Source organism: Nycticebus coucang, chromosome 17 (genome assembly GCF_027406575.1).
Source record: "Nycticebus coucang isolate mNycCou1 chromosome 17, mNycCou1.pri, whole genome shotgun sequence".
Lineage (NCBI taxonomy): Eukaryota > Metazoa > Chordata > Mammalia > Primates > Lorisidae > Nycticebus > Nycticebus coucang.
In genome coordinates this window covers 87409576-87426249 of record NC_069796.1, presented here as the reverse complement: position 1 = coordinate 87426249, position 16674 = coordinate 87409576, and the positions used below count along the sequence as shown (strand labels likewise).

Here is a 16674-nt window from a genome sequence, read left to right as displayed (position 1 = left end):
ATGAAACAAGGAGTTGGTTTTTTGAAAAAATTAATAAAATAGATAAACCATTGGCCAGACTAACAAGAAATAGAAAAGTAAAATCTCTAGTAACCTCAATCAGAAATGATAAAGGGGAAATAACAACTGATCCCACAGAGATACAAGAGATCATCTCTGAATACTACCAGAAACTCTATGCCCAGAAATTTGACAATGTGAAGGAAATGGATCAATATTTGGAATCACACCCTCTCCCAAGACTTAGCCAGGAAGAAATAGAGCTCCTGAACAGACCAATTTCAAGCACTGAGATTAAAGAAACAATAAGAAAGCTTCCAACCAAAAAATGCCCTGGTCCAGATGGCTTCACACCAGAATTCTATCAAACCTTCAAGGGAGAGCTTATTCCTGTATTGCAGAAATTATTCCAAAAAATTGAGGAAGAAGGAATCTTCCCCAACACATTCTATGAATCAAACATCACCCTGATACCAAAACCAGGAAAAAACCCAACCAAAAAAGAGAATTTCAGACCAATCTCACTCATGAATATAGATGCAAAAATTCTCAACAAAATCCTAGCCAATAGATTACAGCTTATCATCAAAAAAGTCATACATCATGATTAAGTAGGTTTTATCCCAGGGATTCAAGGCTGGTTTAACATATGCAAGTCCATAAACGTTATCCACCATATTAACAGAGGCAAAAATAAAGATCATATGATCCTCTCAATAGATGCAGAAAAAGCATTCAAGAAAATCCAGCATCCTTTTCTAATTAGAACACTGAAGAGTATAGACACAGGTGGCACATTTCTAAAACTGATTGAAGCTATCTATGACAAACCCACAGCTAATATTTTACTGAATGGAGTAAAACTGAAAGCTTTTCCTCTTAGAACTGGAACCAGACAAGGTTGTCCTCTGTCTCCTTTACTATTCAACATAGTGCTGGAAGTTCTAGCCAATACAATTAGGCAAGACAAAGGAATCAAGGGAATCCAATGGGAGCGGAGGAGGTCAAACGCTCCCTCTTTGCTGATGACATGATCTTATACTTAGAGAATCCCAAAGACTCAACCATAAGACTCCTAGAAGTCATCAAAAAACACAGTAATGTTTCAGGATATAAAATCAATGTCCACAAGTCAGTAGCCTTTGTATACACCAATAATAGTCAAGATGAGAAGCTAATTAAGGACACAACTCCCTTCACCATAGTGTCAAAGAAAATGAAATACCTAGGAATATACCTAACAAAAGAGGTGAAGGACCTCTATAAAGAAAATTATGAAATCCTCAGAAAGGAAATAGCAGAGGATATTAACAAATGGAAGAACACATCATGCTCATGGATGGGCAGAATCAACATTGTTAAAAATGTCTATACTTCCCAAAGCAATCTACCTATTCAATGCCATTCCTATCTAAATACCAACATCGTACTTTCAAGATCCGGAAAAAATGATTCTGCATTTTGTACGGAACCAGAAAAAACCCCGTATAGCTAAGGCAGTTCTTAGTAATAAAAATAAAGCTGGGGGCATCAGCATACCAGATTTTAGTCTATACTACAAAGCCATAGTGGTCAAGACAGCATGGTACTGGCACAAAAATAGAGACATAGACACTTGGAATCGAATAGAAAACCAAGAAATGAAACTAACATCTTACAACCACCTAATCTTCGATAAACCAAACAAGAACATACCTTGGGGGAAAGACTCCCTATTCAAAAAATGGTGTTGGGACAACTGGATATCCACATATAAAAGACTGAAACTGGACCCTCACCTTTCCCCACTCACAAAAATTGATTCAAGATGGATAAAGGACTTAAATTTAAGGCATGAAACAATAAAAATCCTCAAAGAAAGCATAGGAAAAACACTGGAAGATATTGGCCTGGGGAAAGATATCATGAAGAAGACTGCCATGGCAATTGCAACAACAAAAATAAACAAATGGGACTTCATTAAACTGAAAAGCTTCTGTACAGCTAAAGAGACAACAACCAAAGCAAAGAGACAACCTACACAATGGGAAAGGATATTTGCATATTTTAAATCAGACAAAAGCTTGATAACTAGGATCTATAGAGAACTCAAATTAATCCACATGAAAAAAGCCAACAATCCCATATATCAATGGGCAAGAGACATGAATAGAACCTTCTCTAAAGAAGACAGATGAATGGCTAACAAACATATGAAAAAATGTTCATCATCCCTATATATTAGAGAAATGCAAATCAAAACCACCCTGAGATACCATCTAACCCCAGTGAGAATGGCCCACATCACAAAATCTCAAAACTGAAGATGCTGGCGTGGATGTGAAGAGAAGGGAACACTTTTACACTGTTGGTGGGACTGCAAGCTAGTACAACCTTTCTGGAAGGAAGTATGGAGAAACCTCAAAGCACTCAAGCTAGACCTCCCATTTGATGCTTCAATCCCATTACTGGGCATCTACCCAGAAGGAAAAAAATCCTTTTATCATAAGGACACTTGTACTAGACTGTTTATTGCAGCTCAATTTACAATCGCCAAAATGTGGAAACAGCCCAAATGCCCACCAACCCAGGAATGGATTAACAAGCTGTGGTATATGTATACCATGGAATACTATTCAGCCATTAAAAAAAATGGAGACTTTACATCCTTCCTATTAACCTGGATGGAAGTGGAAGACATTATTCTAATAAAGCATCACAAGAATGGAGAAGCATGAATCCTATGTACTCAATTTTGATATGAGGACAATTAATGACAATTAAGGTCATTGGGGGGAGGAAAAGCAGAGAGAGGGAAGGAGGGTGGGGGGTGGGGCCTTGGTGTGTGCCACCCTTCTGGGGGCAAGACATGTTTGCAAGAGGGACTTTACCTAACAAATGCAATCAGTGTAACCTGGCTTATTGTACCTTCAATGAATCACCAACAATGAATAATAATAAAAAAAAAAAGAATTTCCAAAAAATCTAACAAACTTAAAAAAAAAAATCCAGCATACTTTTCTAATTAAAACACTTCAGAATATAGCCATAGGTGGCACATTTCTTAAACTGATCGAAGCCATCTATGACAAACCCACAGCTAATATTTTACTGAATGGAGTAAAACTGAAAGCTTTTCCACTTAGAACTGGAACCACACAAGGTTGTCCTCTATCACCACTACTATTCGACATTGTGCTTGAAGTTCTAGCCAATACTATCAGGCAAGACAAGGAAATAAAGGGCATCCAAACGGGGGCAGAGGAGGGCCAACTCTCCCTCTTTGTTGGCGATACGATCTTAAACTTAGAGAACCCCAAAACTCCTGGAAGAGACTTTGCATCCTTTGTATTAACCTGGATGCAAGTGGAACATATTCTACTTAGTAAAGCATCACAAGAATGGAGAAGCAAGAATACTATGTATTCAATTCTCATATGAGGACAGTTGATGACCTAGTACACGGTGGGGGGTGGGGCATGGGGAAAGGGGAGAGCAAAGAGAGGGAAGGAGGGTGGGAGGTTGGGGGGGTCACGGTGTGTGACACACTATTTGGGGGCAGGACACAATTATAAGAGGGACTTGACCTAACAAATGCAGTCAATGAAATCTGGTTATTTGTACCCTCCATGAATTCCCCCCAAATAAAAAAAGTCAAAAAACAATAGATGCTGGAGTAGATGCTTTAAGGAAGGCCTATACGCTGCTGGTACGGCTGCAAATCAGTACAGACTCTATGGAAGACAGTACTCTAGGGACTCGAAGAAATATATGAAGACCTACCATTTGATCCAGCAATCCCACTACTGGGTATCTACCCAAAGGAAATAAAGTCATTTTAATAAAAGGACACCTAAACTAAAATGTTTATCACAGCACAATCCACAATCGCAAAGATGAGGAATCAACCCAATTGCCCATTCATTGATGAGTAGATAAAGAAAATGGGAGATGCACACAGACGCCCCATAGAGAACCACTTAGCCATAAAAAGGAACAAAATGACGTCATTTGCAGCAACTTGGATGCAACTAGAGACCATTATGCCAAGTGAAGTATCTCAGGAATGGAAAACCAAGTACCGAACGTTCTCACGAATAAGTGGCAGGTAAACAATGGGTACGCACAGGCACAAAGTGACGTAAAGGACACGAGAAACCAAGAAAGAGGGAGGTGGGGGGGGTGGAATAAAAACTTACCTGTTGGGTCCAATGAGCACTATTGTGGTGACAGGCGCTCCAGACGCCCTGACTTAGGCATTGTACAAGGTGTAAATGTAACAAAGACTCTTATACCTCCATAATTAACTTTTTGAAATAAAAACAAAATAAGAAACAGTAAACTTGAAGATAAATTCATAGCAATCATGTAGTCTAAAGAACAAAGAGAAAGGAAATGAATGAAAATGACCTGTTAAACATCGTCATCCACACCAGCATACACGGGAGAGTCTCAGAAAGAAAAGGTGAGGAAAAACTATTTGTAGAAATAATGGCTGAAAACTTAACAAATTGGATGTACAACATTAATTTGTAGATTCAGGGTTAACTTTTAGTAAAATAAAAACAAGTACATCCACTCCTGGACCCTCCTGAACACATCATTGTCAAACTGGGGAAAGACAGAGAATATTCAAAACAGCAAGAGAAAAACGTCTCTTCATCTACAGGGGGACCACTGAAAACTGAAATTTGACTTTCAATCAGAAACAGTGGCAGCAAGGCAGTGGGGTGGCATATGCAAACAGTGAAAGAAAAAAAATTGTAAACTAAGGATGTCAGGTTTAGCAACTCTCTTAATTAAAGGAAAAAAGGCTCGGCACCCATAGCTCAGTGAGTAGGGCACTGGCCACATACACCAAGGCTAACAGGTTTGAGCCTAGCCCAGGCCTGCTAAAACAACAATGACAACTGCAACCAAAAGATAGCCAGCCAGGCATTGTAGTGGGCACCTGTAGTCCCACCTACTTGGGAGGCTGAATCTTAAGTGATTCTCTTGCCACACTCTACCAAGGGTGACATAGTAGAGTCCCCCACCAAAAAAAAAAAAAAAAAAAATTAAAGGAAAAATAAAAGTAAAGTTATTTCCAGATAGACTCAGAGGCTCTTGTTAGATTTGAAAATACTAGATTTCTTTGTCAAAGGAGGTGAGTGTACTGTATAAGTGTGGATGTGTGTTTCAAAATTTCTTATGCAGCTTGACTTGTATTATTTTAGAAGCAAAAATAGTAGAAACATATAAAAATCCTTTGAATATTTATTTTAATTTGTATACTTATTTAGTCTCGCAAATTTTTAATAATAAACTGGTAATTTAAAATTTTAAGTTCCTCTAGTTGAAGGAAACAAAGATTAATTGAAGGGAAAATTATAAATTTTTTTATTCACAATTCACAAAGATCAGTAACTATAAAAAAATTAAGTTCTATGTCTGACTTAATGCAAGGCAAGAACATATTATGTGGGAAGGTTAGAACTACATACAGGATATCTTGAGAGCAATAAACCCTGGGAAGCAAGAGAAATTCCAAGGACAAGTCCAGATTTTGAAAATCTATGAAATTTAGGGAGCACAAGCATAGATCTCCAAGGAACCAGGTAATATCTGGTCCTAGGGAGAAAGAATATAAATTGACTGAGGTCTATCTCTGCCAGGTTGAGCAGGTGGAGTCTGAAGGAGGGATCCAGAAGGCCCAGGGCCTGGAGGGATGAGCAGGGCTGGGGGGTGGGGGTTGGTAGGTGGGTGGGCCTTTGGGGCAGCCTCCTCTTCTCACTGCCCTGCCCCACCCTCAGGAGCCCTTTGTGATGAGGAGGCCACAGCTTTGTGATGTGGGCCTGGGCCCAGGTCAATAGGCCCAAAGGCAAGGCCCAGGGCTCAGTTGCGTTAGGGCAACAGTGCGATTCAGAAGATGGAGACTGACTTCCTCTCTCTGAAAAGCGTTACTGCCACATGGCTGAACCCCATCCCCACGCCCTGGATGACAGACATCATCCTGGGCTTTGTGTGTGGACTAGTCCTCTTCCTCCTGTTACTCCCCTGCCTTGGGATGGGTCCTTCCTCACCTCCACCTGGGCTGAAAAGACACATCAGGAAGGTAAGGAACCCTCAGCCCAGACCCAACAGAGCATGATTCTCTTTTGTCTTCTTGTCCACTTGTCCACATTGACCAGCGCCTCCTGAGATGGGAACCTCCTCACCCTTCTAGCCCATGTGGGGCAGGGAGCAGGTAGAGCGGCAGGACGTTTCACTCTGAAGCTCCCAGACCACCTGTGTGGGTGCGCAGGAGGCTTCAGGGCAAAGTCAAGTGCTGGCACTTGGGATTAGGAAAGAGTTGAGATCTCTGTGGGAGGACAGCCCTGAGGTCTGCTGCTCCAGTCTCCTTCCTCCACACAGCCATTCCCCATTGTCAGCGATGTGAGGAATGTGCAGAGCCCCCAAGAGGCTCCCATCAGACGCTGGGGGTCTCTGGCCTCCTTGGGAAGCACAGTCCTGCCTGACAGCTCCAGGTCTTATAGGTCCGAGTTGGTTCCTCAGACAAAGGAACGGCGACAGAAGACACCTATGGTGGATCTCACATAGAACACGACTCTTTGTGTTTCCCAAAGAAGGGAAACAGAAAATATTTTCCTTCATTTTAAAAAATGAGTATAAGACAAGAAGACAGAGGGCCGACAGCTAAATGTATAGGGTCACACCCTCCATGAGCACTGGTCGTCAGCAGCTTGTCTGGGGTGGGTGAGTGAGGGCAGTCCCAGCCCCTCCATCCTTCTTGTCTTTCAGCCTCCAGTGGAGAGGAGGGTGAGGCCCAGGAGCAGGAAGAAGAGCTGCGCTCTGAAAGGTGAGGCTCTGCCACTAGGCCTGGAGCCCCAGGGGGACTTAGCTTTCCTGCTGCTGAGATGACTCCCCTGGAAGTCAGCTGCAGAGGCCTGAAGGGGCTCAAGGGTCTAATCCCCCTGGTCTGTCTTAGAGGGACACTCAGCCTCCTGCAAGATCCCAGGCCTCTTCCTTCCCCACTAACCCAGATCCTGATTTCCAGCTTGTAGAGGCTGCCCAAGGAAACTGGAAGGAACTAGGGACCTGACTTTATTTCTGCAAAGGTGAGGGACTCCTACTTCTCTCTCTATCCTCCTTCCTACCAGGGCCTAGGATGCTACCTCAAGGCCTGTGGATGACCTGGGAGGGAGACAGGATGTGACTAGAGCCCTGGGGCCTGGGAGAGGCAGAGCTCTGTGATGTCAGAGTGGGGGCAGAGGAAGGGCCACAGGCTGCAGATGCCCACCCTGCCCAGCCCCCAGTCCCACCCACTCTGCTGCAGCTGGTGCCTCCTGTCTCCTGCAGCCACCAGAGAAAGCTCCGTGACAAGGGAGGCTCTCATCAGCTCTCCTGCAGAGACCCCCTGGGAGATGAGTGCACACCAACACCTGCCAGAGCCCACCAGCCACGTGGGGAGTGTGTGGAGGATGCTTCTCCCACCACCTCATCCCCATTGGCTTCCCCCATTGCCCAAACTGACTGCCCTCTGCCTCTGGCCTCCACCCTGTCACCAGGCCCAAGGACCTCCCCAGTTTGTGCTGGATCACACTCATCCCTGAGTGGCCCTGGAACACCAGAGCCTTTCTTTCCCCTAGAATGCCCTTCACCCCAGCCACAGCCATCTTCCCCTGCCCCCATGGCCTGCCCTCTGCCTCCTCCTCACTCCAGCCTGGCCCATCCTCAGTGTGACTCAATAGCACACTCACCAGGCACTGCCCCACAGAGATGTGCTCCACGCGACAACTGTTGGCGGTCTTCTCCCATCTCAACCACCTTGGGCCTTGGTCACTCCAGTGATCCCATCTCAGCCCTCTCCTGGTGCCAGGCAGCTGGCAGAGCTGGCACATCTCACAGCCACTCCACCTCTCCCCAGGACACATCCCAGCGAGGGCATCTTTCCAAACATGCACCAGAGCCTTCCTTCAAGGGAGACGCCACACACAGGCAGGTGAAAGCTGGTGGCCCCTCCTTTGACAAACCTGGTGTCCAGAGCCTGCTGGGGACACCAATCTCCAAGCAGCCAGACCTAGAGCTGTGGACGGACAAAGACAAGGTGAGGTCATTGATGGAACATGTGAGTCCAGACTACCCCGGGGGGTCTCTGGGGAATATGTTCAAGTCACCGAGTGGTGAGCTGGACACCCCAGCCCCACACTCCTTCTGGGAGGTGACAGACAGACCAGAGCAGCTGCTGGGTCCTCAGGTTTTCCCTCTGTCTTATTCAACGTGCTCTCTAATTCCTCTATGGTACAAATTCAGGCTAAGCTACATCCACAATTCCTTCTGCCCCAGCCCTGGCACCACCACCTGGCCGTACCCCTGCCCCCACCTCTGGTTGGGACCCACACCCAGGCCTGTCTCCCACCCTCTCTCTCGACCCCACCATGCTGTTCACCTCAGATTGCTTTTTGTGGAGTATCTTGCCCAGCAGTCCACACGAAGGCCCGATGTCCTATCTCAACTGCTAGTCAGCAACTAGAATGTCACCTTCTCAACAAGCCACAAGAAAGCAGGAGGGCCTTACCCACTATCACTGAGAAACCTCGGAAAGTCTGTAGCCAGCTCACTCCCGACAGCTGGACCTCCCAAACCCACAAGTCAGGCTCCCGCGGCCCAGGAAATATTGTCGACCCAGAGCTCCAGGAGCGACTGGAGCAACATCTTCAAGAGAAGCTCACAAGACACCTGTGCACGCTGCCCTCCAGGAAGCAGCTGTCTCTCGGCCGGGCACAGCTGCAGGGCACATTTCTGAGGCCAGGACAGGCAAAGGAGAAGCAAGGGTCTGTCGGGCCCTTTGCACTTGCAGGAGAACGCAGCGAGGATACCCAGGAAGTGGAGTCCCAGGGTCCAGTGATGCTTCAGCAGTGGGAAGACTCAAGCCTGGATCCGGGGCATTGTCTGGGGAGTGTCCCTGAAGATCTATCCTGGGATTCACAGAACACCCCAGTGACAGTTCCAGGGGCCAACTCTGAGACGGAGTCAGAAAGAGACATGATGAGGCCCTCAGAATGTGGCACAAACAACTTAGGAGGGAGGTGGATTAAGGACAGTAGGATCCCTGTGAGTGGTCACTGCTCCAGGCTCACAGCTGACCAAGCCTTGGCCCCTCCTGAAAACTCACACATGCACATGGACACTGGAAACTTGGCCATCTCAAAAGATCTGGAATCCTGCAAGGACACCCTGTGGGAAGGTCTCCTGGGTCCCAGCTCTCAACAGGTACTCCAAGCACATGTTAAAAGGTTACAGATGAGGCACAGATGGGGCCTGCCCCTCAAGATCATCAGGGCCAAAAATCAATTTATGTTGAAAAGGCCTCACACCCCACCCCTTCCACACTCCACCTTTCCCTCCTGGGCCAGCTGTGAATTTGGGGACAACTCCACAGTCACAAATTTCCTGGGAGGAGACCCCTGGGGAGGTCCAGAAAAGAAATTCCTCACCCAGCCTGGTCTTCTCCCTGGCCTCCCACCTACAGGTGAGGACATCCAACCACACCTGAGAGGTACCAAGTATGGTGACAACCAGGGGCGCTTAGAGACCCCTTCCACTGGACAGAAGGGCACGTGGCCTTCTTCACCTCTCATAAGCAGAAGCTGGCATAACATGATGGTCCTGGGGGCTGAGAGAAGCAGCCCAGGGCCAAGTCCAAGTCCAGCAATGGCCAGCAATGAGCCATGGGAGCAGAAGAGCATGGCTTTGAGAGATTCCTGGCATAGCCAGTCAATGCTGGAGCTCCCTGTAAGGTCCCAATCTTCAGTGGCCCTGGAGACCAAGGACCCAGTGGAGACCAAACAAGAGAAGCAGGAGACAGTGATCCTGAAACCCCAGGACCCATGGGACAGTCAGAGTGACATGGTTGGCCCTACTGACAAGAGAGAGTGCTGGAGGAGGCCCAAACCAGGGGGGCAGGAAAAGTGGGCTGCTGGAACAAGGGCCTCCCAAGCCAGTGGCACAAGCCACCCTGACCAGGATAGGGAATTAGCAGAGTCACTAAGAGGCAATTCCTCTCAGCTCCTGCCCAGCAAGGGACAGGTACCCATGGGAAGCTACTTCAGAAATAAAATGAGGCGGTTTCTGCAGTGGATTTTGTGCAGGAAAGACCCAGGGCAGGAAGAGGCCTTGGAAAAATGCAAGCCTGCTCCAGTCAGTGCCCGGTGCTGGGAACCAGCCACAGGCAGATCATTTATGGACAGCAAGATGGCTGAAGCCCTGGACCTCATGGTCACTATTGGGCACAGCCTTGAGGAGGAAATGGGACTTCACCATGAACTTCCTGCCTCAAAGGGAAATTGGTACATAGAGGAACTCCAGGGTGGGCAACACAGCTACCATGTGAATTCCTCCCACGCAGAGCAAATAAGAGTGAGCAGTGATACGGGCTGCGGTCACCACACCACCCTCACGGGTCATAGCCACCCTATTTACAACATAGGGGTCAAAGACATCAACTGGGCCCCCCAATCCAGGCCCTGCCAGCATAGACCTAGGGCAGCAAGAGCCTCCAGCCACTTCGTTCACTGCCCCAGGCACTGCCATCTGCCTAGAGGTGTCTTGTCTGGTCAACCAGATTGCATTTCTCCCACCTTTCCTGGTGAGAAAATTTTTCTGCCAGAACTCCAGTTTGGGGAGAACTGGTGCACATCAATTATTTGCTAAAGTGCTTACTCTTTATTACACTTTCCTAATAAAGACATCTTTTCTTTTCTTGTCAGAGGTGTTGGCTTCTATCTGTGGGGGTCTGGGATGGCTGGGAAGACTTCAGTCTGCTTTCCCTGAGTGTGGCTTCTAGAAGGGACGGGCATGGAGGAGGCTGGCAGGGGCTTACACACCCACCCTCACCCCAAGGTCCCTCACTGCACCTTTTTTCATAACTCAGCCATTACACAGAGCCTTCAGGACTGGCAGACGCTGTGAAGACCTCTCCCAGGGGCCTGGCTCCCCTCTGTTTCCTGCTTTCCCTCGGTCTGAACTTTGTGCAGCAGTGGAGGCTGGGTTTACAGAGGCCTTTTAGGGTGGGAATTCCCTTCAGGTTCCAGAAATGTGGGAGCTGAGCAGCCTTCTGGAAATGGGCCTGAAAGCTCCAAGGCTGGGGTGCTGGCCCTGGGTTCAGAGGCATGGAGATCTGACCACCTGGCTCATGGAGGGGAACAGACCACCCTGCCCAAGTCCCCTCCCTGTCTGCTGAAGGCTGAGGTGGAGGGAGTCCCTGCTGGCCATCCAATGGTGGCACAGAGAGGACGAGGGTGGGGTGTGGGAGAAGAATCTGACAGATGAGAGCCAGGAAGACAGCAAAGCTCAAGGGTGAAAGACCCATGCCCAGTGCCCCAGCTGGCCAAGGGGTCATGCTGTGACCCCCACATGAAGGGTGGACCGAGTGGACACAAAACCCTGACACAAAAAAGTGGTTATCCCCATGGCATATGTGACTAGCCTGTGTGCTATCCCTCTGGAATTCCAGAAAGGAAAAGTGGGTGATAAGAGAGATTGCAGCCTGATGACCAAGACAGACACTTGGTCCCTAGGGATCTCCCATGGTATGGGGAGCTGGAGGGCCAGGACCGGCAGGAATCCACAGCCTGTCTTGGGGCCTCACCTGCCCTGAGGCCAGAACAGGACAAGCAGACAGAAGGCCAAAGGCTGTTAACACGCAGGGGGCAGAAGGGACTGTTCCCAGTGGGCGAGGGGGAGGGGAAAGCACGGATCCTGCACCTGCTGCCCCCACCCAGGCTGCTCCCAGAGCTGATCCTATTATCCTGGAGGGGCAGCCTCCAGGGAGGGGAGCAGGGAAGGGGCCCAGGACCCTGGGAGGGCTCGGCCACAGCAGAGGCCAAAAGGATCCCTGAAGAAGTGCCTGTTAGAACTCCCAGAGAAAACCTCACTAGAGACCCCTGGGAGAACCCCTACAGACACCTCTACAGAGACCCACGCAGAGAGTGAACTACAGACCTCACACAAAGACTCAGCTCAGATATCCACCCCAAGGCGTCCCCTATTGGAGACCAGCAAGGCTCCTCCCATAGCGTCTCCAAGCACAGCGCTCAGGGCACCACACAGAGCCCCTAGGCCATCGGAGAGCTCAGAGACCCCACACAGACCCCACAGGGACTGCAGAGACACTGGGCCCTCACAGTCCCTGGCGGATGGCACAGTGACCTCTCACGGCACTTCCACATCCCCTTGTGTAGCCCAGGACCCTCCAGGGGTCAGCACGCTTCCCACACGGCCTCCCACGCAGAACCACCTTGGGACCACATACGGCCTCACAGAGCCCCACTCAGACCTCTCACAAAAACCCCACTGTCTCCCCACAGGCCTCCCAGACTTCACAGAGACCCCCCCACAGAAACTGCCCAGAGAGACAACACAGAGACACCTCATCTTGCTCCAGGGAGACCTCTTATGCAGACCCCACACCAATTTCCCAGACACCTCACACAGAGAAGTCACTCTCACTTCACCCAGAGCTTGCAGAAACCCCACAGACAGCTGACACCCGGCCTCCTCTCACAGAGGACCTACCCAGAGACACTCACAGAGACCTCCCATCACCACCGAAGGCTGCACAGACCCGCCCACAGGGCCGGCACACGCACCTTTCTCAGCAGTGGATCTGAATCCACTTAGCAAAGTGATCACACAGCAGGGACAACATCAGCTGTGCCCTAACCTGAGACACTCAGACATTGTCAACACTGACTCCAAAATGGGGTTCTGTGCTTGGGGAATTGCCCTGGAACTGGTTTCTTCTGTAATGCTATTGCCTCTGACCAGAAGAATTGCAGATTCCATCCACGTGTAAACCTGCAGAATTCCTTCCCACTTGGTTTCTCATTAGCTTTAGCTCTGCCCCACGATTTACAGAATCAGGTTTTAAATAAGAACAAAATGCTGCCAACCTCCAATGAGAGAAAAATTTCTTATTTATCCAGCTTTAGTTATCATCTAGTTGGATGGTATCCACGTCACATTTCTTTATTTCACTGGGGATGAGGCCTGAACTCAAGAAGGCTGACTTCATTATTTGGAAACATGACAAAGATGTGACACAGACAGACCCTAGAGAAGAAATAAACCAGCAAAGAAGCATCTGGACTCACACAGGCCAAGGACTGTGAAACTAGCACATTATTTTGTGCATAACAACTAGTCTTAGGCCTGTGGGGGTTTACTTTAATTCTTTTGTTGAGACAGAATCTCACTTCATCACCCTCGGAGAAGTGCAGTGGCGTCACAGCTCAAAGCAACCTCAAACTCTTAGACTCAAGTGATCCTTTTACCTTAGCCTCCCGAGTAGCTGGGAATACAGGCACCCGCCATAATGGCAGGCTATTTTTAGAGATGGGGTCTGACTCTGGCTCAGGCTGGTCTGGAACATCTCAGCTCAAGCAATCCACCCGCTTTGGCCTCCAAGAGTGCTAGGATCATAGGCATGAGCCATCACGCCCAGATGCTGAAGTATTATTTTTAAACAAAACAAGCTAACAGTCATCTAAAGATTTTATTTATTTATTATAATTTTTTTTATAAATGAGTCAGATTCTTGGCAATCTTCCTATTTTATCCTCTGGCAAAATTATCCTATTTCTTAATATTATTTTCTTCCTCAAAGTGTGATTATGTCCTAAAATGATGGTATACATGTTTCTAGGCTATGACAAAGTCCTAATGTTCAGCCAAGATAGCTAAATTGATGGACTATTTAGAAGGATTTATTTTTAAAATACTTCTAAGAAATGTGTATTTTCCAACACTCCAGACTACAGGCTATCTTTTATATTCATTACAGGAATAAAAAGGGATGCATCACTTCAAATAGTTCAGAATCTTACAAAATATATCACTGAACCGATGCTTAACATATATGCATAGACCAGTAAAACTACTAGGAAGGGACCGCTTCACTTCTGAATTGAAGAAAGCTCACATTTAATCAGCATGCTTATTAGAATATGAAAGGCCTCACTTCTTGGATACCCAAACACTTTTCAAAGGGTGCACTTTGGTGAAACCCCATGTTTTTCTCTGTTTATAAGCAACCCATTGTCCTTGCCTGTTAAACTATATTTTAATAATGTCAGTAAAGCATGTGTCACTGGTTAAGTAACACATTGTACATCAGGATAAAAGCATCACTGGCCTTTCTCTAAAAGGAGCAAAGATGACATGAGGCCTCTTTCAACCTCTTTGTTGTAACCAGCAGTTCCCTTCTATTCTCCATAATGGCACATATACCTGTTTTTGTTTTTTGTTTTAACTTTACTCCCTTGCAATATCACTGAATAACAAAATGATGCATTGTGGACCTAGATACCCTCTAGTACCCTACTGGATTGTAGTTTATAGTTTTTAAGAGTCCAACATATGCAAATAAGTTTAACCATCAAGACGAAATGGGGGGCGGCGCCTGTGGCTCAGTGAGTAGGGCGCCGGTCCCATATGCCGGAGGTGGCGGGTTCAAACCCAGCCCTGGCCAAAAACCACAAAAAAAAAAAAAAAAAAAAAAAAAAATACGAAATGGGAACAACTAGATAAGATTTCATACTGAAAATACTTAATAAAAGTAATGTATTTTTTCAAATTGACTTTTTTAAATATAAATAAATTAAGTTTATTGCTGAATTTCCCCACCTCAAGTTGACTTTTTTAACAGGGTTAAACTAAGTGATTATTCATCAGTCTTTTGAATTAAAGTTGTTCATAGCAGCCACAAAGTCTGAAAACAGACAGACTTCCATAATAAATAGCTTGTTGATGGCATGTTGAATGTGTCGTCCCTCAGGAGCAGTATGTAGTTCAGTAAGCCCCGTGCAAATCGCAAGGAAATGATGTACCTTAAAGGAACAGTCCTGGTGGGGAGGACGTTTGGAGGGAAGGTCACCGGGAGCTCCGAGGCCGCGTGGGGCGGGGAGGAGAGATGAGGAAACACTCTCTGTCTTCCACTTGGAAACCTCAACCCCTCCTTTCAGGCACCCTATCACTTCCTGGGGCCCAACCGAAGGTCGCACCCGTCCGTCATCCTTTCTGGGGCGTGCGACCTAACCCCGGGGTCCGTCCCAGCGGAGAGTGAGCGAGGAATGCCCAGCTCTCCCGGCGTCCGAATTCTGCGCCGGCGCAGACGAGAGCGGCCCTAGGATCCCGGCAAAGTAAAAGGTTGGAGGGAGACTCGCGTGAGGGCAGAGTCGCGGGGGGGGGGAGGGAGACTCGCGTGAGGGCAGAGTCGCGGGGGGGGGGAGGGAGACTCGCGTGAGGGCAGAGTCGCGGGGGGGGGGGAGGGAGACTCGCGTGAGGGCAGAGTCACCGGGGTGAGGGAGACTCGCGTGAGGGCAGAGTCGCGGGGAGGGGGGAGGGAGACTCGCCTGAGGGCAGAGTCGCGGGGGGGTCGGGGGGGAGAGGGAGACTCGCGTGAGGGCAGAGTCGCCGGTCGGTCGGAGGGAGACTCGCGTGAGGGCAGAGTCACGGGGGGAGGGAGACTTGCGTGAGGGCAGAGTCACGGGGGGAGGGACTCGCGTGAGGGCAGAGTACGGGGTGGGGGATGGACTCGCGTGAGGACAGAGTAACCAGTCGGAGGGACTCGAGTGAGAGCAGAGTCACGGGAGGAGGGACTCGGGTGAGGGCAGAGTCACCGGTGGGAAGGCTGCGCTCTCACAAAAGACTCGCGTGAAGCTGCAGGGCTGCCTCTGAGCCCTGACTCCTTGGCTTCCTGGGTCGGAGGATATCTTGTAATGGAATGGTTCTTCGTCTCACCCTAACAAGATGCCTGATTTCCTCAGGATCGAAGGATTGAAGAATGTCCCGGGTTCCACTGGGGAAAGTTCTCCTGATGAATGTAATCCGGCACACAGATGCTCACAATAAGATTCAAGAGGAATCAGATATGTGGAAAATAAGAGAACTGGAGAAATAGATGAAACCGTGGGACTAAAAGGAAAATGTTACCGAGCGGTTCGAGCCCAATGCGTAGTGATGGTTTTGATGAAGAAAGTCAGAAAACTATTGGAGACCAAAGAATGACATTTCTGGGACATTGGAAGATGATTTTCTTAAGGCTAAATCCTGGAACAATAAGTTATATGATTGTGAAGCTAATATGCCTGACAGATGGGGTCACAGTGTTTAGAAAGAATTATACCTTGAAGAATTTGAAACAGACAGTACTGATCAGCAAGATAGTACCAATGGAAAAAAATCACCTCCCCAGGTAAATTCCTCTACCCACGAATCCCACAAGCACAAGAAGTCAAAGAAATGCCATAAAAAGAAGCAGAAAAAAAGTCACACAAAAGACGCAAGAAAAGCAAAAAGGAAGCCATGGATATAACGGCAGATTCTTCAAGTGAGTTCTCAGAAGAAACTGGGAACTAAGAAAGTTCTAGTTTTCTTCTAGTACTAAGAAAAGGAAACAACCACATAAACACAAGAAAAAATACAGGAAAATCTATAAAAAACTCTGCTTTATTATTCTTAGAAGCAGAAAGTGACATTTCTCAGTCAGATGATTCAGCATCCAGCAGTTCTGAGGAAAGTGAAGAAAGAGACACTAAGAAAACCAAAAGGAAAAAGAGATAAAGTCCATATCCCTGTGGCTAATAATGAAATACAGAAGAGGACAAACAAACGCACCAATTGGAAAGTGGCTACGGATGAAAGCATCCCTGCTTC

The 16674-nt window shown here is 47.7% G+C and overlaps 1 pseudogene; it reads left to right on the top strand.

Annotated features, from left to right (window-relative positions):
- The first annotated feature begins 15564 nt into the window (after positions 1-15564).
- Positions 15565-16674, top strand: part of LOC128569312 (uncharacterized protein NKAPD1-like) — a 3002-nt pseudogene continuing 1892 nt past the window's right edge.